This window comes from Takifugu rubripes, unplaced genomic scaffold (assembly GCF_901000725.2).
Source record: "Takifugu rubripes unplaced genomic scaffold, fTakRub1.2, whole genome shotgun sequence".
NCBI classification, from domain to species: domain Eukaryota; kingdom Metazoa; phylum Chordata; class Actinopteri; order Tetraodontiformes; family Tetraodontidae; genus Takifugu; species Takifugu rubripes.
In genome coordinates, this window is record NW_021821649.1 from 17,586 (window position 1) to 40,605 (window position 23,020).

A 23,020-nucleotide genomic window follows, 5' to 3' on the forward strand; every position below is an offset into this window, starting at 1 on the left:
CCAAGTCTGTTGAACTTGCAACCACTCCCCAATGTGGGCTGCACACTGGGTTCATGCACTGATCACTGATGCTGGCTCCTCTCAGCTAAAGCCCAACTGCAGCAGCGGGTCTATAGGTCTCCACGGAGAAGAGGAATACACACTACTAACACGGCAAGAACAGGCTAAATTTATCATGTGATGAGCAGAATCATGGTCGGGGTGCTTGGGGGGCGGGGTGCTGCTGCGAGGCATGAAGTTTGTTGTTGGATTATGGATCAAAGCAAATCACAACCAAAGCTCTATATTGAAGTTTCCACATAAAAAGTCCTCGCGTCCTCTTGAATGTAAGTGCTTTATGCTCTGTGTGGGTGTGGGAACCTGAGGCTGGAGGCCCAGAGAGCCGGTGGAACGACTTCAGAGAGCACGCTGCTGTCGTAATACCTTTGAAATGATGTGTTTGGTGTGAATGGATGACCTCTGTCTGCTTTCAGATCATCCTTTGGTGATGCCAGCCCTCCAGTCTCCACACTGTACATCCATCTCTACTCTTTGTACCGTTTTTTGTGATCTCCAGCTTCCGCTTCTCTTCATCAGCCCCTCCTCTCTTTCCATCGCTCCCCGTCTGTTTCTTTCTCTTCCTCTTTTTCTCCGGCTGTGTATTTGGCTGTTTTTCTTGGCAGGTGAACAGGTGGTTTTGATCCCAGTGACGCTGCACATTTTCCCCTCTGTCTCCCTCTGAGAGTCTATTCTTGGCTCAGCAGTTTATAGGCGTTGCTCTCTTGAGGCGTTGTGTTAAGTGTTATTCCATTTCCCCATCACTGCATCACACCATCTGAATGTGGGACTAATAAACTTTCGTGTTTCTACTTTCTTCCTTGCAGCCAGATGAAGAGTAGTGTTCCTTACACATTGCATGCAGGCCCAAGTTCACCATTTGGTGTATTTATGTGTGGGTGTCATTTATCACTGGGAAGCATCCTTTCCATTGGAAACCCTGGCAAAATTACCAGTGTTCCAGTGTGATTATGTAATTACACCTATTGCTCTAGAGGCCACAGCGGTCTGTGTCTTTGCAGCGCGTACGTGTGTGGAGATGCATCAGCGGGTCATCTGCTTTCCATTATGTTTTAATAGATAACAGATAAGAACCTGCCAAACAAGTGGGGGAGCCAGAGACTCCTGCAGGAGGGGAGGGGGGGAATCATTTCACTGTCCAAATCTCTTCCTCCTTCCTTTTTCCCAACAGAGGCCTGAAAACACAAGCCAAATCATTTTTATGATAATTTTTAGGATTTGTGTCAACCCTGCCAGATGGGTGGGATTTGCCACATAGAAAAACACAACACGTGCCAGAACTATTAGACAATGATCCGACAACCGGCCCGCTGAACTTTTCTGATGCAGGAATTCTCACATTATGATTTCAACAGTTAAATGGAGTCAGACTTGCCCTGGCCTCGACCGCTTAATCAGGTTGAAAAACGCGGTTTGCAAAATGGAGATAGATGGTAAGACGATGCTAAAGGGTCAAACTTAGTCTAAGCATTTATTTAAAACCCCCAAATTCAATTATGTGTACAAAATCCTCCTCATTTATTAGGTTGGGGTCAAGTCCCACATTTTTTGTGAACATCGCTGTCTCGTCTCGTCTCCTTAACCGCTTCATCTCTTTCAGGGTCAGAGGGAGGGAACACAAAGGGCGAAGGCAGATCCAGCCCTGGATGAGTGGCCTGTTCATCGCAGGGCCCTATATGAGCATTTGTGGGTTCGGTACCTTGCTCAAGAGTATCCCGGCAGCGCTCTGAAGGTGATTTGGCACCTTCCCCTGCTACCAGAACACCTTCCTTATATTGTCTGCACCTCTGCTTCTCAGCCCAGGTCCCAACAGACTGAGCAACCACCGCCCCACCACCATCACTGTGTTTTTGCTGAACTTCTGTCGTTGGACAAAAACGGCCCTCTGCTAAAATAGTTATGTGAATACTCTACTGATATGTTAGCCAGAAAGCTTTTTACTTAAAGTATTTGGTGATGATGTTGCAGGATCCCAGAGACCGTTTGTGGAAAGAGGATATTTGTTTCAGACAAAAGTACACTATAATATCCAAAACTGATGTGCATCTGTCCTTTCGATTTTACCCTCGGAATGCTTCTCTTTTTCCAGAGGTTTATTTCTATCCACTTGGATAGCACGAAATCAAAACTGTATGGGACACTGGGGACAACAAAGTCCCCCCCTTGCATTCACGTCCACCCACTGAAAATGAATGGGAACTGGAGGCTCTCAGACGTCTTCTTAACACACAGGTGACTAACTGGCCCAACTGGCACCGAATTTTTGCTTGTGTCTCCTTTTTTCTTGCCTTGGTGGAACTTCATTTCGACATGAAGCAGTCGCTTTTTGGAATTATCTTTGCTGGTTTTGGGTAATCGTGTCATTTCAATGTGATGCTGTAATGCGACAACGATAAAGACCATTGTCACAATTTTTTTCCTTATATAGTGTATTAGTATGTAAAGATAGAGATGATGGTGACTTAAAGCTAGGTAGTGCTTAAATCAGGCGTGGTAGTACGGAGTCTGTCTGATGTTAGGACCCCTTTTATGTCCTGAAAATAAACCCCCCCTACAAAGGTTTGGAACTCTGATTAGAAGAACCCAAGCAGCAGATTTCAAAGGTTAGGAGAACCTTGAGAAGAGAATGACTCCTGTCAACAGATAAGTCACCTCAGCCTGCCCCGTCTTTGTTTCTTTGGTTTCTGGCTGTTTTTGCAGGCTGTTACAGACATTTAAAAAAACAACTCTTGTTGCACAATCAGGTTGCATGAAGTTCAGCATTGTGACTCCTAGGACAAGACAGCATTTGAGGCAATCGCTGTCCAGTTATGAAATAAAACTAAGCTTACCAATGGCAATGTTTTGGTTGGAACGTCATAGAAGAGGAAGTTTAGTGAAAACCAGAACTGAAGGTCATTGTTGCATATTCAGGTTGCATGAACCTCAGCACAGTTCAAAGTTCATGCAACTTTGTTAGTGGGAGTTTGAGGAAGGAGCAGACTGTGACACACATATTGTGACTTATTGTGACAATCTCCTGGCTGTCTTCCTCCAAGGGTGGGGGTGAGGACATGTTGACTTCACTCAACCCCAGGATAGCAAGTCAACCTTGATAATTGGGCCCATTTTAGTACTTCCAGCCTCAATACTGAAGGACACCAGTCCAGGCAGGTCCCTGTACCTGACCCTCCGTAGCTACCTTCACCCTGTCTGCAAGCCCAGGCCAAAGTCGCAATGACAATAAGGAAGGAAGCATGGGAGCTACATCCTTGACAGTCATTTCTGGAATTGTGGAGAGAGAGCATCCGTCTTGATGTAACGGGATCCTGGGTGAAAAGAGAGGGTGACAGTGAATTTAATGAAGACAAGGACCACCACCACCAGTGGCCCCCCAGGTCTGTGGTCTCTCTCTGCGTGGTTACAATGTTTGGGAAGTGCGCAATGCATTACGCAATGTTTCAAACCCACCGTCAGCTACGCAGACATAACGAAGAATAACGAGGCCTTAAGAACTGCCGTGATCTTCTCAAAGGGGCTTACATAATTACTGTTATTTCGCTAACAGCAAACAAACATATGCCGGCTGACACATAACCTCCTTGGCGGAGGTAATGAAGCTACAACACATTGTTTTATTCTGTAATTATGTTATGAAAACTGCCAAGATTTAAGCGTAACACACTAGTTTTGAACATATGGGGTTAGAGGAAACCCGGTTTAGCTCCATAATGCTCTCCTTAACATTTGAATATCACTGTTCTCACTTGGTTGCTCGTCTTTCCCACCATTCTTTACCACTTGCAAAGAATAGCTTCCATTGATGCAGTGGCTATTTCTATTGAATAACAATTGTGGTTCCTCTTTTCAATGAGTCTTCATGAGTCCTGCAAAAATATAATAGGTGAACTAAGGGTGGAAAAAGGTGCTTTACAAATATTATTGCAGCAGAGTTACTACCAGCTGTTGCCACGGTACTGTTGTATCATAATTTGGGAAGCCAGATGTTTCAGAACATTCTCACGACACCATTCATCCATCTAAGAAGGTTGGTCCGACTTTTAAATGACATGACTAGATTAATGTCTGTCTGAAGTCTGAACGAGCTCAGACTATAACATAACAACAAGGCTTACAAGTCAACATGATGAGTCCAAGGAAAACAGGCAGGACTGCTGAAAGGAGAAACACAAAGTGGCAACTGACAAACGAACATTGTTAAAATTCAAGAGTTGGAAGAGTTTCTGTCCACACTCTTCCATAAACTCAGTTATTTCTATGTTTGTTTTATGTTTATTGGAGTACATTTAGGATTGACAATATAGGCTTCAAAAACCGCCTGTGTCTCCATTACAACACAGAATAAATGCAAATTAAGCACAAAACGATTCACTTCCGACATGCCGGAGTGAGGTGGCATAGTTCCACTTCCTAGATGACCTGGGCGGATACATCAATGGCGAAACATCAGTTTATCTGGATAAGAAACATCACAGAACAATGTGAGAGGACTGAATCTGGAGTTACCGTGTGCAAATGATGATCGGCTACACCACAGACTTGGTTCGGACTTGGTTTAAATCAGTATTTTATGCTACTATTCCACTGCAGCGATACCTCTCCTGTCACCTCCCTGTAGTTTTTGGGCCTCCAAAGTGTCTATTAACAACGGTAGTTGTTACATGAAAGTAAGAATCTTAGCAGAAAATCATGGAAAATCACTTGGTAAATTAAGACAAAAATAGCATGAAAGACCCCTGGCGAAGTATGTGTGCACGTATGTCCGACTGTGGCGCTGCGTTGTAATGATTGCATAACACCAGCGAAATGTTATGATACAGTAGGAGGCCTCTCTGTAGGAAAAGGACTACAACAACTATCAGTACATCAACAGCAACATTAAAACACCCACTGTCATCTCTGTTAATATCATTTTAAGATGATGTCAATATTACTCCAGATGTTGATAAGTATGGTTTTTTAATGGAACCATTAAAAGAACCTTATTAATGCAGCAGTTTGGGTGTCATGATGTCCGTCTTTTGACTGGTGGACAGCTGCTTTGCTTTTGTTGGGACAGACAGCTAAAAGATGATTTTCCCCAATAAGTGAAATAAGATACTTTAGAGCTACTTTTTTCTTGTTTTTATATTTTGTTTGAGAGGGGGAAAAAGACCAAAGCTGTCTGGTTGTCATGGTGTTGTCTTTTGTGAGTATTTACTTTTCTATGACAACTTTTTATATATACAGTATATTAAAAAATGTTCCAGAAAAAGAGAACATTCCACACAGAAAATGTGCCTGCATGACAACGGCATCTATCTTCTTTAAAAACACAGACTGGAAGGACCAAAGTTGGCTGCCCACCATTCAGCCAGACTGTCTCTCATTATGGAGCGTTAGAAAAGTGGAAAGTTAGAAACAAAACTGCATGATAAGGAAAAAGCACAGGGAGGATTTTTCAGTGTTTACAAAGAGGATTGAGCAGGATTTCTGAGATTGTTTGGCTAATTGATGTCAGTTTGTTGGGTGTTTCCCCTGAGTGGCGTGTAAAGATCGTTTGCTCGGGCGAAGGACGTATTAATGGCGTGTGCACGTACAAATGCACGTGCATGCATCACGTGCATATGTCACCAGATGTGCATTAAGGAAACAGCTTTAGGTGTGATTGTGACCTGAAGTAGCAGCTGCTAAATGCTCAGAAATAGGTAGAAATACAGCAAAGTACAGATACTTAGTTACAGTAACTGTAGTCTAGCTACATCAGTACTCTGGCCTGAAACAGCTTCCTCGTGGATGTACGTCTGGCTCCAACTTTCTGCACATATAAATGGTGTCAAAGAATAAAATGCACATTATAAATATATGAATAAATAACAAACAGGCCCGCTTGGAAAGAAAAAGTGGTTCCCAACAATTTTGCCTTGAGTGTGCGGTTACATGCTCGCATGCGGTTCAATTTTGTGGTCCGTTGAGTGTATAGAACTCAAAAACAACACTGTCACTTGGCACAGGAGACTTCAGGACGGCTGTGATTGGCTGCAGCAGCGAACGCTGATCCACATTAAATCCCTGCAGAGGGAGAAACCGAAGAGGGAGATTTAGCCAGAATGAGAGCATTCCTACTTTTATTGTACAGAATATGGTTCAAGCTGCTTCACACTAAGCTGCTGACACACACATCATCATTATCTGCTGCACATTATCTTTTACACATGTGGATACACACCTTTCCTGTGGATAAATCATTTTGTAAGTCTGTCTGAGCGTGTGAGAGATTTATAAGGTCTTGGATTTTGCTGTGACATTTTCCTCCCCAAAGTAAATGTAATATATTAACACAGCGCTGATAATGAAGAACACTCCTCTTTAAGAGAACTCTTTAAAAGCAATGTTCCCATTTAAAGGGACAGTTTATTATTCTCCCTGTATTCATCCACATTTTCATTTTTAAACATCCTATTTGTTACCCATATAACTGCAGTAAAAGCAAGAAGATGACAACAGGTTATTTAGGTGGATTCTTGAGCTCTTTTTAAAGCCAGACTGAAAATAGGCTGTGATACTCAGAACATGTGCTTTGTTGTGTGTCAGTTTTAATCCAAAGAGCCCATTTCAGCTCAGTAATGAGGAGGTGTTTTCTACATTTGCTGTGTTTAGTTTTATTAATTATATTGCAGTGGAGCTACTGTACACGATCTTTAACTGCTCACCTGAACTTAAATTCTACTTATCAAATCAAGGTTTTGGTGGTATGAAGCACATATTTAATACATCAACACGAGGTTTTTACATTTAGGAACGTTTAACTAACTATGAGTCTGTCTCACCAGCATAATTAGAGTCAGACCTTATTAAAATTGCTTCTTATATCTTCTGCTCTTCACTTATCCCCCCCACCAGAAGAAGGTCAGTGGATCTCTGCCCGAGCAAAGATGCTTTTTCGGCCACATGCTGGAGTACGACAACGTGAATGAAAAAACCAGGGTATGAAAGCCAAACATGTTTAGAGGTTATGAAACCTCCACAAAGTCACACATGGCCACTAAACCCACCCAATAAATGACCCCCCCCCCCCCCCATTGTTGAGTCTACTAGTTAACACTAGAAAATAACGTGACCTTTAATGTAAAAAAGAAAAGAGCTGAAAAACCAGCTTGATCATGCTGCCTCTGTGTTTTGTGACCCACCCTGATTATTTGGGTTGTCATGGACGCCTCCTCAGGGAGACGTCCTCTCTGTCCCACCTCAACTGGCTCCTCTTGACATGGAGGACAAGCAGCTTCCCTCAAGGCCTCTCTGATCTCTTAGCTCCTGACTTTCTCTAATCATGAACCTAATCGCCCTCCAGGCACTTTCATTCCAGACCCTCTTCTCTGTTTAGGCCATTTCTTTGCATATTTTTTTCTTATATTTCCCATCTCTGGTAAAAAAAAAGACCTTGACACAGTCCTTTCCTCCGTGAAGCTGCTGATCTTCATCCCTCCATCGCCTGCTGTGTTCATTTTGAGCACTTCCTGTTCCAGCAACAGAAGGACCGGTTTTGGATGAGCTGTTGTAACTTTCGTCGTGCGGGGGAAGGTTGTTCCTTCTCAGATGATTAAACGCCCACATTGCTGGACCTCTGAATGAGGCCCTCTGCTGAGATGTGGGGTCAGTCGCAGGTCTGCTGGAACTAAGCTGAGACCTTGCGCTGCCAGTTGGAGCACAAGCATCAGCAGAACAATCCGACTGGACCTTTATCTCAATAATTTAACAATTAATTGACTCCACCGATAAATCTGTCACGGTTGATGACGAAGACGTAAAGATGTAAACATTCCCGTGACTGGATTAAATATGAAGTTAAAATAACTGGCTGTTTTGGAAAGTTCTTCAAATTCAGAGCGCAGACAGAAAACGGGGACTGGCCGCTTACAAAAAGAGTGTGATTCTGGTTCATTTGTGGTCAGTTCAAGAAAACTGTACACCTAAAACGCTCCCCTGGCTCCCACCATTTTGTTTTACAGGAGACCCACAATATACCCTCGTCAATCTGCCCCACAATCAACCCTATAATTTGAGTAAAAGACTCTGGGCTGTTATTTTTATTGAATTCCTAATAATGTTGCTGAGATTACAGTTTACAGATTACAGGCGACATGAGCTTGTGGCTCAGTTGAGGGAGCTGCTGTGGGGCCCAGTAGGGAGGCTGGAGTTCATGTGTGGGTGGGAGGTTCAGACAGGTCTACCAACAGAAAAGCCTGAGAAACGATCCAGAGATAATCACAAATATGCTTTTGTTCGCTTTATCAGTAAATTTACCATCAAGGCAATAAATGTCTTTCCCGTGTTGCATCTTTTAGCAGCAGCACAGAATTTTCTCAGTTGCTGTCAGATCTCAAACCGCCCTAAAATGACCCAAACGGTGAGGAAAACACAAGCGATGACCTCTCTCAATCAGTAAATAAGTAAATAAATGTAGTTTTTACTGTGCTGTGTGTTTGAGGAATGGAGAGAGAGAGGGAGAGAGGGGGGTGGAGAAGTATTGCAGCAGTTTAAGTGTACAGATCATTGTTCCTTGGATTCTAATGAGGCTCCAATGAGAGTCCATTCACCATACTGAAACTCATGGCTGCAGCATGACTCAAACATTTGTTATCCAGGGCTTCATGTCCTCTTTTATGAAATTTCAGTGAATCATGTCGCCTAATTAGTTCCACAAGAGACGTGTTTTGTTGCCATCGCTAAGCAACAAGTCTATCATTGCTGACGATGAATGGGAGAATTTCTGGCCCCTTTCAAGGCCAAGGCAGTGACGTCAAACACCAGCCTGATCTTCATCCCTCGTCTCCATCCGCAGGGTATCACATTTGCAGCAGAGCGTGTGTGTTCTTGCATGTGTGCGAGAAAGAAAAACGATGGGATTTAAGATTCAACCCCGACAAATGCAGGGATGGAATTACTCCAGTATTCCTCAAAGTGAGGGACTGTGAGCTACATCAGAGCAGAAGTCCGACCTTCACAATAAAGGAAAGAAGCAGTAACTGAGTGTGCTTAGTTTTAAAGGACTCAAAATTCAATCTGAACTGACATAAGTCAGTTTGTTTTTTAATGTAACGCGTGTAAAACCTTTGGATGGAAGAATATTAGTTTGAGATGTGACAACAGAGCAGCCGTAGATCATCTTAGATCATCTCCTCAGCCATCAGACACTGTTGTTGAACTGGATCTTTGCCTTTCCCATGACGGGGAGACCACCCTACACCTCCCAGATGTAGTCTGTCTTCTTGGATCTTCACCTCCGAATGATGCTGTAATCACTGGTGAGAGATTAACAAGGTTTTAAATTAAAACTGGAGAAGATGGTCTGAAGTCATTCCCACGTCTTCACGTTGCAGGTTGCAGGAAAAAAAAAAACCCAGTCATGTTTTACTGCATGCTCTCGAATGGAAATGAGATGGTTGGTTAGTTTGGATGCAGTGGCTAACCAACTGGAAGAAGATCTTCTGAGAAGGAACATTTCTATTGTCTTTTGACCCCATAATGTGCTTGCAAATTATTTTTATTTAGATATGATGGAGACTGTTGTCAAGTCATTTCTGGCTCTTGGTCTGATGAAATGAACATCTTTTTCCCTGAGCATTTTACCATAGATGGACCTCGTGTCACAGTGGTGGCCTTGACCACCATCACCACCACCACCACTAGAAGGTTCCAGGCTGCATTCCTCTGGGGTCCAGGGCCCTTTCTTTGTGGAGATCTGCCGGGGTTCTGTGAGCACCTGAACGTATTTGCATTGTTGTTTCTTTATCAGCACTAATTCCATGGTGACCACTCTTCCCATGACAGTCTGACGTCGTCGTTCATCTCCTAAACAGAAGAAATGAAAGTTTCTAAGGGTGTTCTGTAGCTTTGTGAACTTCTCGCTGCACTGTTTCTTTTTTTGCCTTCTTTTCAGACGTTTGAAGTCTTGGTTTCTGCTGGGTTCCTGTTGGTGTCTGCTTTCTCAGCCCCTCCGCTGGAGTTGTAGATCAATATGCCCCTTGACCCCGCGGCGGTGGGGAGTCGTGTTATCGTAGTGAGAGGAGCTCGGCTGTGGTCCATGGCAGCTTCTCAGCAACTGCCAGTCAAGCAGCGCTGCGATTTACTCTGGCTCTGAAGCCAAAAATAAGCAGAATAGAGTTAAACGTGTCCTTGGCTTAGAAAGAAGTCTGATTTTTGCCTCAGCCAAGAACATTCTCTGTGTGTGTGTGTGTGATTGTTTGCTCAGAACCAACATGTGTTGTGGCTCAATCAGACCAGAACATGGAAACTGTGAGTGGCTGCAGATGTTAAAGGGGCAAAGATGATTTTTTTTTCTTCACACTTCCCTCAGAACTCTCAGCAGGCCGTTCTTATCTCACACTCACTGGGATGACTGGGATGTCGGATCGCACATAGTTTGCTTTTTCCATCCTCCAAATTTACGATCTTTCTGAACAAATGATCAGTCACGATATTTACTTCACTTGACTGGAGCACCGCGTTTATTTTGGATGCGTTGGAGGAGCAGATTTTCCGGCCATGGATCTGGAGAAAGACTCCATGTGTGATAAATCCATTATGGGGAGGTCTTCCTAAATCTCCAGTTTGTTGTCATTTCCTGTCAGGAGACATGTTCAATATATTGCAGGAGCAGAATACGTTATCTTCTTCCTCTAAATAAATGTAGATGCAAGCAGGACAGATGTGGAAGAGCACAGCTGAATTAATGCATTCAGATAGTTTAGTTTGAAAGGTTCAAGTGCTGGTAAGAATTACTCGGACGACAGGTTGAGACCTGTTAATGCCTTGTTGAGCCTACAGCAATGACATTTACCAGTGAAGATCAACTTGAAATGTTTGAGAATTGCACAAGGAGAGTATAGATCACCCGGTATTAGCCTGAAAAGCTGCGTGTGCGAACAGGCCCGACGACCTGCCGTCACTATGAGTGACGAAGGTCAGCTCCCAGAGTTGCAGGCGCTTGTTTACAGGAGCACATCTACGAGGTCACAGGACTTTTCTGTACTTCACCTTCCTTTGTCCTCCATGTGTTTAGAATTGTCTGGATCTGAGTGCGGATCCATCTGTCCCTGATCCTCGCTACTTCTGTGTTTGTTCATGGAAGAATTCACTGGTTCGGTCCCAGCGACCACAGGATGCACGACGAGTCACAGCGGGTCCGATGCCAAGAGACGGACCGATATATTAGGCAGGAAGTTTGAAAGTTTAGGCTGGTCCCCAGCACTGGAACGGTCTTTGTTTATTTCCTGTGTAAAGGAAGCAAAGTTCATATTCGATTCTGATCTTATGTTGCAGCTCATGAAACTGAGGTTATTAATGTTTAGATCTTTTTTTTTTTAACCCCAGCTCTGTACGTCGATGACCTGCACATGTTTGTGTGAAACGGATAGTTAACTTTTTGTCCCTGGCAAACAAAGTGGAAAGTTGAACATAGAACACACCCTTCATTCGCCCCTCTGTCTTCATAATCACTCTTTCTCTCTTCTACTCATCCCATAACATCCTGCCCTCTTTCCACTGAGCCCTTATGCAACCCAATCAGAGCCCTATTTAGGGAAATCAAGTTAAATAAACTGTGATGTGAACCAAATCCAAATAAGGCCTCTTATATAAGAATGAGGTTGCTTCATAGATGAATGGCTCTTGGAATGGACATAGATTCCCAAGGCCGGTATTTATTTTCATTACCATTAGAACTGAGTATAAATTCATTTGAACTCTTTTAACATCTCTTTGAAATCCCACAGCTGGACCATAGATTTAAGTCATTTGTCTTTCTTTTTGCTGTTGTTAACTAAATTGTACAGAGACAAACTGCAAGCTAATGAAGCCCTACCTGTATTGTGGCATCACTTTAAAGGAGAACGAAATGCTGCTTATCCTGCTGCCAGTGTGAACAGGCTGCCAGTGAAGCTGCTAATTCTGCCTGCCCGCCTGTGAGCACAGGCTCCATTTATGAATATCAAGCCCTAATTGAGTTTATTTGGGATAATTAGGGCAGATAAATGAGCATGGGTGGACGTTTGGAGGTTATTTTGTAAGACGGCCAGTGTTCCTCCTCACACAAAGTAGCAGTAAACGGTCCTGCTGCTGGGTTCTTGTCCTCCTACAGCCCCTCCATCTCTTCTTCTGCACTGACCCGGCTGCTGGTATCTCATCCACACACTTTGCTGGGAGACACAACAAACTTGGCTGTGGCACGAATGATTGCACTACCCTGGTGGGGCTGCAGAAGGTCTGCTGCATCTGACACCTCATGCTAGCAGGAGGTGGTGGTGGTGGTGGGAATGGGGGGATCTGGAAAAATACTAGATTTGCTAAGAATCCGTCCTGGAGATGAGAGGCAAGTGTTCTGTGGCCAACAGCATGCAAGCCCATTCGATTGCAGGGTTTGTCTTGTGAACTGCTTCTCCTTTTTACCTCTTATTCTGCAAACAGGCCAGACAAAATATGACTGGTTTTCCCTTTATTTCTTTGCGCAGTGTATATTTGCAGATTGGTAACATGGTTGAAGCCTTCTGGGGACTCATGAAACCATAGATATTATGATGAACACCAGGTTTAACCATTGTTAAGCCCCGCAGGTCACAGCATTGACTGGCTCATTGTTGACTCATAGTGCATTGATAGGTCAGGTCAGGTCAGTCCGCCCCCCTCAGGCTAAACTCTGCAGCATCTGCCTTCCATCTGACGAGCTACAGACAAACGAGACTAGAGAATGCATTAAACAGCAACGAGAATACCTGGTTTTGTAGAGCGAAAGGGCTCCGAGGAGGGTTTAGTGATTCATTTGATGGGTGACAAGGCTTCACACAGATCTCAGATGTCACCTCATTCCAACCACACTTTCCGCCATTTGGTAATCCTGCTCTCTGTAAAATGGGATTAAATCCCCCAAAACAAACACGGCTAAATTACAGCTCTCTGGAAATGACTGCAGGTGATCCCAGCTGAGAGGTTTAACTGTTGTCTTTCTCTATAAATTTGGAGGTATAAATTTACTGTCCTGGTTTGATGTGCCACCTTTTCACCACCACTGAGCTGTGTTAACTGTTACGTAAGCCTGACAACGCTGCCTTGAGCCCAGACCATGGGCAGAACAAAAACATCCATCGCGCCCTCCGTCCCTCAGTGTGTGCCCGTGCAGTCTGCTTCCTGTAGCCGCTGCAGCATTGACAGCTTGGTTGTAACCTCTGGCCTAATGTAGCGGATAAGGATGTGTCAGTGGAAACCAGCAGGGTCAGGTTGGCTCCTAGTCCTGGGATCTTAGTTCCTGGCTGCGCTGCGGGTCTACCGTCCCTAGCTGCAGCTCCACACATGTGTTTCCTGTTTCTTTCTTTTCTTTTTTTTCTAAAGCCCTTTCCTGGAGCTTTGTTTGGTCTGACCTCTGGGAATCATTTTAATTTTGGTGTGCGACAGAATACTCACCAACTTCATGGTTTGCATGGTGTTGTTTTCTATTTTAGCATCGCTTTTGACAGTGTCTTCTGCTTTTTGATGAATTGAGCCGGTAACTCCGGCTGACCTCTTACTGACTGACAAGTTCAAATGTTCCAGTGTGAGAATCCTTTGGCGATAATAGGATAATGTTTGTTCACTACTCTAATTCAAACCCTGATGCCAGAACTAGAAGAGATACTCTAACATTTGACACAGAATCTGGCCTAATCCTGTTCTATCAATGTCCTCCGCTGGTCTCTTTGACAACCCTCTCCACTATATTTCCCATGTCGCCGACTGTGAGACAACGTTTCATTGGCTGGGTTTTTGTTGATGATGTTGGATGTTGTTCAGTGGATCCTTGACACGATTTCATTACATTGAATTCCTCACGATCAAAGTCTTATTTGCTGGATTAAGGCCCCCAGATTACACAGATTCTATGACCATCAAGAAAAAGCACAATCACAGAGTTGTGACGTTAAAAGGGTGTTTAGAGCGTTGAATTTATAGACTTGTAACACATCATTATCCCGTTGTTTGACCTCTGTACTCAAACCAACAACTGGGTCGAGGACGCTCATAAAACCAGTCCTCAAACTGAAAATCTGCCCCCAGACACCTCTGTGGTTGCACCCCAGGGTACTGTACACAACCTGACACACATACAAAAACCCTGCAGACTTCAGGAGCAGCAGAGGAAACCCAGCGAATTGAGAGGAAAACATTCACACCTTCATTTTCTAAAGAAAAACAACCAACTTCTCAAGAAGCCTGAAAGTGCAACAGCAGACTTCCGGAGGCGACGCGGCACAACTCTGCAGGCTGATGTCATACTTGACCACAGTACAAAATGGCTGCATAACTCCAAATAACGGGACCTGTTTCATAAAAATGACAAAAACATCATTAGTTTACATCTTCTTTACCTGAAAACCATCAATGCCCACAATATTAAAGATAACCCACACTGTGACAGTGTTGTTGTTGTTGTTTATTAAAAGCTGCATGAATTAGCTCTGGAAAGGAAATAATTGTGTAATGCTAATGTAATTTTCCCTGTGAATTCTGCACGATTTGTGCGCACACTTCTGGGTTAAGGTAAAATTACTGCACATCTGTCCCACATTAAACGGTCAGATCCTCCCCTTTTGTTATTGTTGGAGATGATAAAACAGTCAAACAGAATGTTCTGCAGCTGACGCCACACTAAACCGCTGCAACTACACTTCTCTCTTTATGCAACCAGTAATAATATATGTACTTTAGACCTATACACTGCTGATGCTTTTATTTTCCTTTTTATTCAGGTTATGTTCTCGCTGGCGTTGGATTTACTAGTGTTCTACCAAAATCAGTGGAGGGATTTCAGCGAAATTAGTGTGGTAATGGGAAACAGGTCAAGGGAAAAAAGCCTCTCTCAATTCTGGTTCAGGTCCCGGAATCCAGTTTTGAGAGTCTGGGTGGAGTTCTGCACGTTTAGTTAACCACTTTTAATTACATCTCAGTGTTGACATTGTGGAGTGTAAGGCCCCTGACTCTCAACAGAGAGTTCTTCCTGGCTCGTTTTAAATAAAAAGAACAAAATCGTCCTTCTCTGATCTCCGTGTTTTTCATCAGCAAACCTGATACATTCGCAGTGCGGTGAAAAAAAACAGAAAAACGTGGCGATTCAGCGAATCCCGGTTTCCCCAACATCTGCCCGCCAACCACTGTACTGACTCTGCAGGATGGAACCAGTGACACCAGACCCGTACTGCCACAGCAACAGAAGGGGACATTATAATGTCTTCCATGTGTGCCCCCCACCCTGTCCCTTAGCACGTTTCAAAGTGGAGGAGATTCGTGGATGAGAAGAAGTAAGTCAGTGGGAGAAGCCAGAACTTTCCGATCATCCGTGTGTCGAGAGAAACCTCTGCTCATCAGATCTCCTCCTCTCCCCCTCTGATTGAGGAAACGGTAACGGGATCTTGGAGAAAGACTGCCAGCTGCTGGAACATCCTGCCTTCCTGGGTTGGCTACATCACCAAAACCCGCATCAGAACACACACACACACCAGAACCCGAACCAGAAGCTGAACCTGGAAATGATATGGAAGCCTCTGAGTGGCTTCATCATAATTATTGTCTTAATAATTTTCCCGGAGCACTGGGATGTGACTGAAATACCAAGACAATGAAGACGGGATAAAACAGGAAAACCTTCTCCCAAACTGACATTGGAGCCATTGTTCTGATAATTGATGGCTGCTGGAGGAGTTTAAATATTTTCAGGCCGCCATCCTAATCAAAGAGAAATGCCCTCACTTAATCTGCTGCTGTGCTCAGAGGATTAGCACATTCTTTGGTCTGCTGTCGGCAAACAGTCTAACAATTGGAAAAAGAGAAACAAAGAGAAGAGGGGAAAGGAGAGAGGGAGAAGAGAGCTGGGCTGAGCCAACAGGGAGTCAGAGGAAATGAATTACAGTAGTTAGCAGTAGACAGGAGTTATGGCGCTAGCAGGCTGCAGTATAGCGCACGATTTATAGGTCCGTTCCCAGTTTGTGGTGGAGCTTCAGCCTTGAGAGTCAGTCAGGGTTGAATTCCCAGTCAGGTCTATGGAGACCATCTGTCCAGTAGAAATATAATGGCACCATGTTTGTGCATGCACATGTGGGACGCTGTTGCGTCTGTAGGCGTCGGACACTTCGGGTTCAGGGTTCATTCTGGATCATCTCTTTGGTGTCCTGTTCTTAATGGGAGACGTCTCTCGTTGTCTCCAGTGCTTCCTTTTAATCCAGTTCAGCAGAACAGAGATGGAAATAATGCTAAATGAACTTTGATTTCATTTATAAACAGCTGGTTTAATGGACCAACGGAGAGAGACTTTGGGCTGAAACATTCAGAGCTGCTCCGTTGCCTCAGTTTCCAGCTCCGATGTGCGCACGGCTGTTTGTTGTGTGTAAACCTGGCCGGCCAACGCGAACATCAACTAAATTGTGCTTAATGATGGTTTCTGCCATTTCAGCTCAAGACTTCTCTTTTCTGTCTCATGGAAGGTTTTTTTCTCTCTTTTTTTTTTTGCACGCTCTGCAGATCGGGATTACGATGCCAGTGAGAAATATGTGGCTTTGGCTTTAATTTTGGATCAGAGGGAACAAAATCCAGACTGTTACAGTCAAGTTATCCCACATAGAGTCAGAAAAGGAGAACAAACTTATCTTATGTAGCATCTCGTTAAACTTCTCGTGACAAATTTTACAGTTGAAACAAAGATCTACTGATTTTGTTGCAAAATGCTAATAAAAAGACTTTAAATCTGCAGCGAACAGGTCTGAGGAAGGTTCTCCGGAATTTTGTCTGTATTTTCTCTATAATGTTCTCTGTAAAGGGGGGTGGGGGTAATGGGTTTCTTGTTTTTTTTTCAAGGCCCAACGTTTGTTTTGGACCTCACATGCTTGGCAGATAACTGCGTGCAGCTCGAAACCATTAGCTCAGGAACGGAATAAAAGCCATGTTAAATTACAGACTATGATAAATAACATATAAGGATTTTCATGTTGTTACATCATGGTGACATTCTGGCACATATTTCTTTACAGTGGGATTGAGTCCTGGCACAGGACGTGAGAAACGGGCCTCAAACTGAATGAAGACCGTTTAGAAATGGATCAAATATTAAGTGAATGCAGCTTTGCCTTTTTCGGCGGAAGTTGTTGCCTCAACGATGACAAATTACAAAGGTTGTAAAATGTTTTTAAACCCTTCAGCCATCAGGGCTTTCCATTGTTAAAATACTGCAGTCAGAGGTGAGAAGTGCCGGATTATCTTATTATTTACTTATTAATCTTATTTTGATAAAACTCATCTCTGCTTTGGATATAATTAATGAATCACCATCATGAAGGTGTCATGTCGCATAACACTATTAAAAGCACAAATGTGGGCAAAGGAATGTGGACATGTCCACAAAATATACTCCACAATACGTCTGTGGATATACAGCAGATGTCTGTCAGCCATAGCGAATAAATTCTACTTTACATTGTTTAGACCATCATTTCCTCAATCTGTTCTATTCTGCAGCTTTAATAGCCAAGTGTAAATATCTGACTATACCTTAGATAGATTGCAGGGCTGAGACAAGACACTAGAGCTTTAGTAATGATGATTTGTGCGGATAAAATGGAAAGAAACACAAGTAAGATGACATCAGCGAGCCTGTTTTAGGGCCATCTGCTTTAGGTTGTCCACCGGCTTTACTAGGTCCACCTTTCTCTTTTGATCGACACGGTTTGCTGGAATAACCCCATCCTGTTCTATACCTCAGAGCAGATCCATCAATAAAGCTAGCAATACTTTAATTTACATGGACACGTTGTCTGTCAAGAATAAATCACGTTGTCACAATGATTTCAACTTTCAATAGGAGGTAAAGCACCTTTTATTCCACCTTTATGGGCAGTACTGCTGTCCACCTTCTTCCCTACTACAACATCCCATAAAATCTCACTACAACACCTTCTTATTACAAAAGAAGCCAAAAATAATGAAGAAATATGCAGATGATGCAGAAGTAAATCTAGCGTTTAAATCTTGACCACAGCTTGCCCATAAATTCATTATTCTGGCTGCAGGAATCTCTATTATCACATTACGCAATACAGGAAACAAAGGACATATTTCCACTGTACTTGTATTTTCTGCATTTAGGATTCCAGGTTACAGGTCAGCACATTTAACAAAGATCATTTTCTGTGAGATTAAGGGTATAATCACAGTCACAAGAGAACCTAATACAGTATGTCTAGACTGAAAACATGCTGATTTTTACTTCTGTCTAGCAGAGTGATAAAGGGATCACATTCATTTAATGCACAAATCACAAGTTGCTTAAAAAAAAAGAAAAAAAAGCCTTTTAATGACTCGGCTCAGTCTTCATTCATCAGAGATGTTCAGAAGATCTGGAGAACATCACAAATGAGTTCAACAACCACAAAAACTCAATTTATTTGGTTTACTTACAGCCGCATAACAAGAAACTTGATTGATTGATGATTATTCCTGATTATTCCTGTAAGGGTGAGAAAAAACAGACGTAAAGATCTACAGAACATCACATTCTAAAATACACTTTTCATTAGCTCCAAATCTAGATTTTTATGCAATTTGTATGCCGTCTGACAAGTAGTGAGAAGAAAAGAGCTCCTCTGTGCTTGTTATTTACAGGTATGCATCGATCATTATTTATTGAGGTTAAAGGGTTAAAGGGTTAGAGTGGCGGTATTGTGATAACTCTTGTTGAGCCGACACTGTCATTCCTTAATGCTTAGTCTGACTCAACACACAGCAAGTCCAGACTGATAATAAAACGCCAAAATCGGAAGTTTTGACGCGATTTTTATAATGTCCCCTCGGTTACAGTCGAGACGCCAAAATCACAACGTGACGTTTCTTGGACTTTAGGCGTGGATGAATGAAACTTGCTGATTTATTGAAGGAAAGCCCTGTTCTGCTCTTCATCTTTTCTCCTTTTAGGAAGAAAACATGCTAGTTTTCTGGTGTTTGGGCACCACTACGTACGTCTACTGTAACACCAGCCGACTGTAGCTACAGCGTTCCCTGCTGTGAGGAGACCCTGGACAGATGACCTCAGTGCATTCAGGTGAACTCTGTCTCAATGTAACTCTTGACCTCTTCAACACTACTGTCACTTCTGCCCCACCTGGGCCAAAGCCTGGACTGAGTAACGCTCTTTTCCTTAAAGATGCATTGCTTTGCTTGCCCTTGAGCAAGGCAGACAGCAGTAGTCTTTGGCCAACTGTCAACTGGCAGGCTGAAGAATTAAAACCCACTGATGTGAAGCAGATTGTTCCTGGAAGAAAAACCCCACCTTGTTCTTGGTTGCCTTTCTCTGTGAGACGCTAAGCTACACTATGTGTAAGTTAGTGGATGTGAGAGGCAGCGCTGCGTTCCTCTAAACCTCAGTGTCCTTTTGGATTGCCATAAACCGAATCTTGGTAATGTTATGAGCCGAAACTGGCAGCGGGGTCTGGGAAAGTACAGTTTTCTGCTTTGCATCGGTTTTTAGTCAGTGGATGTGGTTGATGGAGGGGGAATATTGGACAGAATATGTTCGTTTTCTGTCTGTGCATACTCTACATTGAGTTAGGTAGTGGCGTATCTGCCAGCTTTTGCCGCGCTCCATTTACGATCAAACCCCGGCTGAAATAAAGAACACATGGGAGCAGTTTTTAAATTCCCTCATTGCCGGTTAAAACTCGAACTTTCCCCCACAACTTTCTTGCTGTCTCTTTTCAAACCTCGCCCCATCCCTCATCCTATCCCCTTTGTGCGTGGAACCATTCGCCCAGAACAGGCAGCACCAATCGACCTCAAAATTTCCATTCGGAAAAAGAAGAGGACAACCAAAACAAACAGAGGATGGGGGAAAGGAGAAGAAAGACGTGAAACAACGTTTGCGTGCAGTGACGGGAGGGCGATCATGGTGCCAACTGTGTTATGGTTGGCGGACCTTGAAGTGCCTGATCCACAGTGGATGGAGAGCAGGGAAACACGCTGCCACATGCTGTGGTGACCAGACTCTTGTGTTTGAATCACAGGAGAAAGTTCATGTGGTTGTAATTTTCATGTTGAAGTAATGGGGCTCTATCTGAAATGTACAGATGAGAAGGTCTAACAGCTGCGTGTGTCTGTGCATTTACAGTCACTAAAGTTAGCCTGTCAGATATTACTGCTCATAATAGCACCTAATAATGGCTCCTCACAAATGCCACAGTAAACGGTGTGTCGGACAGGGTGTGAACAGGAAAATAAAGTCCTGGAACACTGTTCTGCATTCCAGCATGGAGAGGTGCACTTAGAGGCTTAGACAGATGTGCAGTGTGACTTACAAAAACGGGTATCAGGCAGTTTCTTCCTTTTTACTTTTGATCTGATGATGTGCACCGGGTTTATGATCAACATGCTGTTGGTATTGTGTGATTTCCTGCCTCGTGATGGGAGTCTGTTAGTAGATGATGATTAAAGGGGTCAAATGACCCTTCAGTTGCAGAATACTGTTCAAAGTACGTTTAGCAGAACACACAAAAAGGTAGATATAAGTATTAACCAGTTTAATTTGCATTAGTTAGAAAATGCAGTTAACACACGTGCACCACATGCACAATTCCAGTCACTGGTGATTGAGATTGGTGCTGCAACTCTATGTGTTGGCAGGATCAACTCGATCGCGACGGACCACTCTGAGGATTGACGGACCACTCTGAGGATCGACGGACCACTCTGAGGATCGACGGACCACTCTGAGGATCGGTGGACCACTCTGAGGATCGACGGACCACTCTGAGGATCGGTGGACCACTCTGAGGATCGACGGACCACTCTGAGGATCGACGGACCACTCTGAGGATCGGTGGACCACTCTGAGGATCGACGGACCACTCTGAGGATCGGTGGACCACTCTGATGATCGACGGACCACTCTGAGGATCGAGGACAACTCTAAGGCTCGACGGACTACTCTGAGGATCGGTGGACCACTCTGATGATCGGTGGACCACTCTGAGGATCGACGGACCACTCTGAGGATCGGTGGACCACTCTGAGGATCGACGGACCACTCTGAGGATCGGTGGACCACTCTGAGGATCGACGGACCACTCTGAGGATCGACGGACCACTCTGAGGATCGGTGGACCACTCTGAGGATCGACGGACCACTCTGAGGATCGGTGGACCACTCTGATGATCGACGGACCACTCTGAGGATCGAGGACAACTCTAAGGCTCGACGGACTACTCTGAGGATCGGTGGACCACTCTGATGATCGACGGACCACTCTGAGGATTGACGGACCACTCTGAGGATTGAGGACAACTCTGAGGATCGACAGACCACTCTGAGGATTTGCGGACCACTCTGAGGAACGGCGGACCACTCTGAGGATCGGCAGACCACTCTGAGGATCGACGGACCACTCTGAGCAACATAGTGACCCCCTTGAAGTTAATATACAGGAACCAAACCAACAATCGGCCCACATAAATTGGTTTGGACGGAAGGGAGCTTTTGTCAGCCTTCCAAACAACCACTTTGTGTAGCCCTCCACATCAGCCAGCAAACATTAGTCAGAGATTCCTCTGCAATAACATGATGTTGATGCCCAGTTTGCCCCAGCCCACCCATAGAAAGTTCTGCCTCTCTAAAGACCAAGCGAATCACTTAAAGACTGCAGACTGATACATAAGAGACAGTATTGGTGCTTGAATTTTGGTCAGAAATGCAAAGGATATTCAAATCATATATTCAAAAGAAGAGCTGTAAAAAACTTTCAGTCTAGGTTCTCATCATATTTGCCACAAAGTAGCCATGATCCTGGACAACATACGGTGGGAACAGCAGTCCTATAAGGAATCTTGTAGTAGAGGGTTTGATAAGGAACGAGGGTGAAGAGAGGAGGGTGGAGGGACGACACGGAGGCAAGTGACTTACAAGCTGGTTAAGATGTAAGAAGAAAGGAACATTTAAGCAAGTGAACAACATTGTTGCTAGTTGCCAAAAGCACAAAATATGGTCCACATCAGAGGGTTGAGGACTGAAGACTGCAGTTGTTTATTGGAGTTCTGGCGCTCGTGCATGAAACCCACACATTTCTCGTGAATGTTTCCATCTGTGAACTGGTTTCTGTTTATTTTGCCAGTATAGGGAAGTGAAGACCTGCTTACAGGATTTTGTCTTTTCATGCAGACGTCAGCATCGGCACGTCCACTTACAGTCTGAATCACAGCTCTGCTGTCTACCTCAGAGCGAACGACCCCTGACCTCTGGTGTACACCTCGGTGTTTGGAGAGGCTTTCTGCAACACCGGTCAGTTTCTGCATGTTCTGCAGGATATTCTTCACCCCCCCCAGATGGTCCAGTCATGATGATGTGCTGGATAATCAGGGGGATTACAAAGAGATATCTCGTGTTTAAAAGGCTACTTGCATTTTGTTACAAACCACCGACCTTTACCAACACATCCTGTGAACAAATAGGGAATCAGAGAAATGAGTTCTGTGACTTAGCTAAAATCTTTTGCCCTTTCTTGGAACCATAGAGGGATTTTTGGTTTGTTTCCTTATACTTATCATCTGTTACTGTCTAATAACAGCACTGCTTTGGAATGGGTTTCCGCACCAATTTATCTTCATTACAGATTAGTTAATAGATTTAAAATTTTCTTTTTCACACTGCCACAGGTGATTTACTGCAAAAGCACCAGATTCGTGTCAAAGTTCAATAGGCAAACCTACAAAATCCACCATGAAGGAGCAAAATCAACCTGAAACATTCAACTTTTGAATCAGGCTCAAGAGATTGAGTTTGAAAAATTCTTGCTTTTAATCATTTACAGACTGTGATGTCATGTAAGCAATCAAATTCTCTCTTCTCTATTTTTATTGACCGCTTTCTCCCTTTGGGGGGTCACAGGGAGGGGGCTGGAGCCTGTCCCAGCTGCATACGTGGCAAAGG

The 23,020-nt window shown here is 43.8% G+C and overlaps 1 long non-coding RNA gene across 1 annotated transcript; it reads left to right on the top strand.

Annotated features, from left to right (window-relative positions):
• The first annotated feature begins 219 nt into the window (after positions 1–219).
• LOC115248688 (uncharacterized) lies at positions 220–2,727 on the top strand. The gene is made up of 3 exons (XR_003887465.1): positions 220–326; positions 1,658–1,789; positions 1,856–2,727. It is a non-coding gene; the product is annotated as an uncharacterized lncRNA (long non-coding RNA).
• Positions 2,728–23,020: the final 20,293 nt, after the last annotated feature.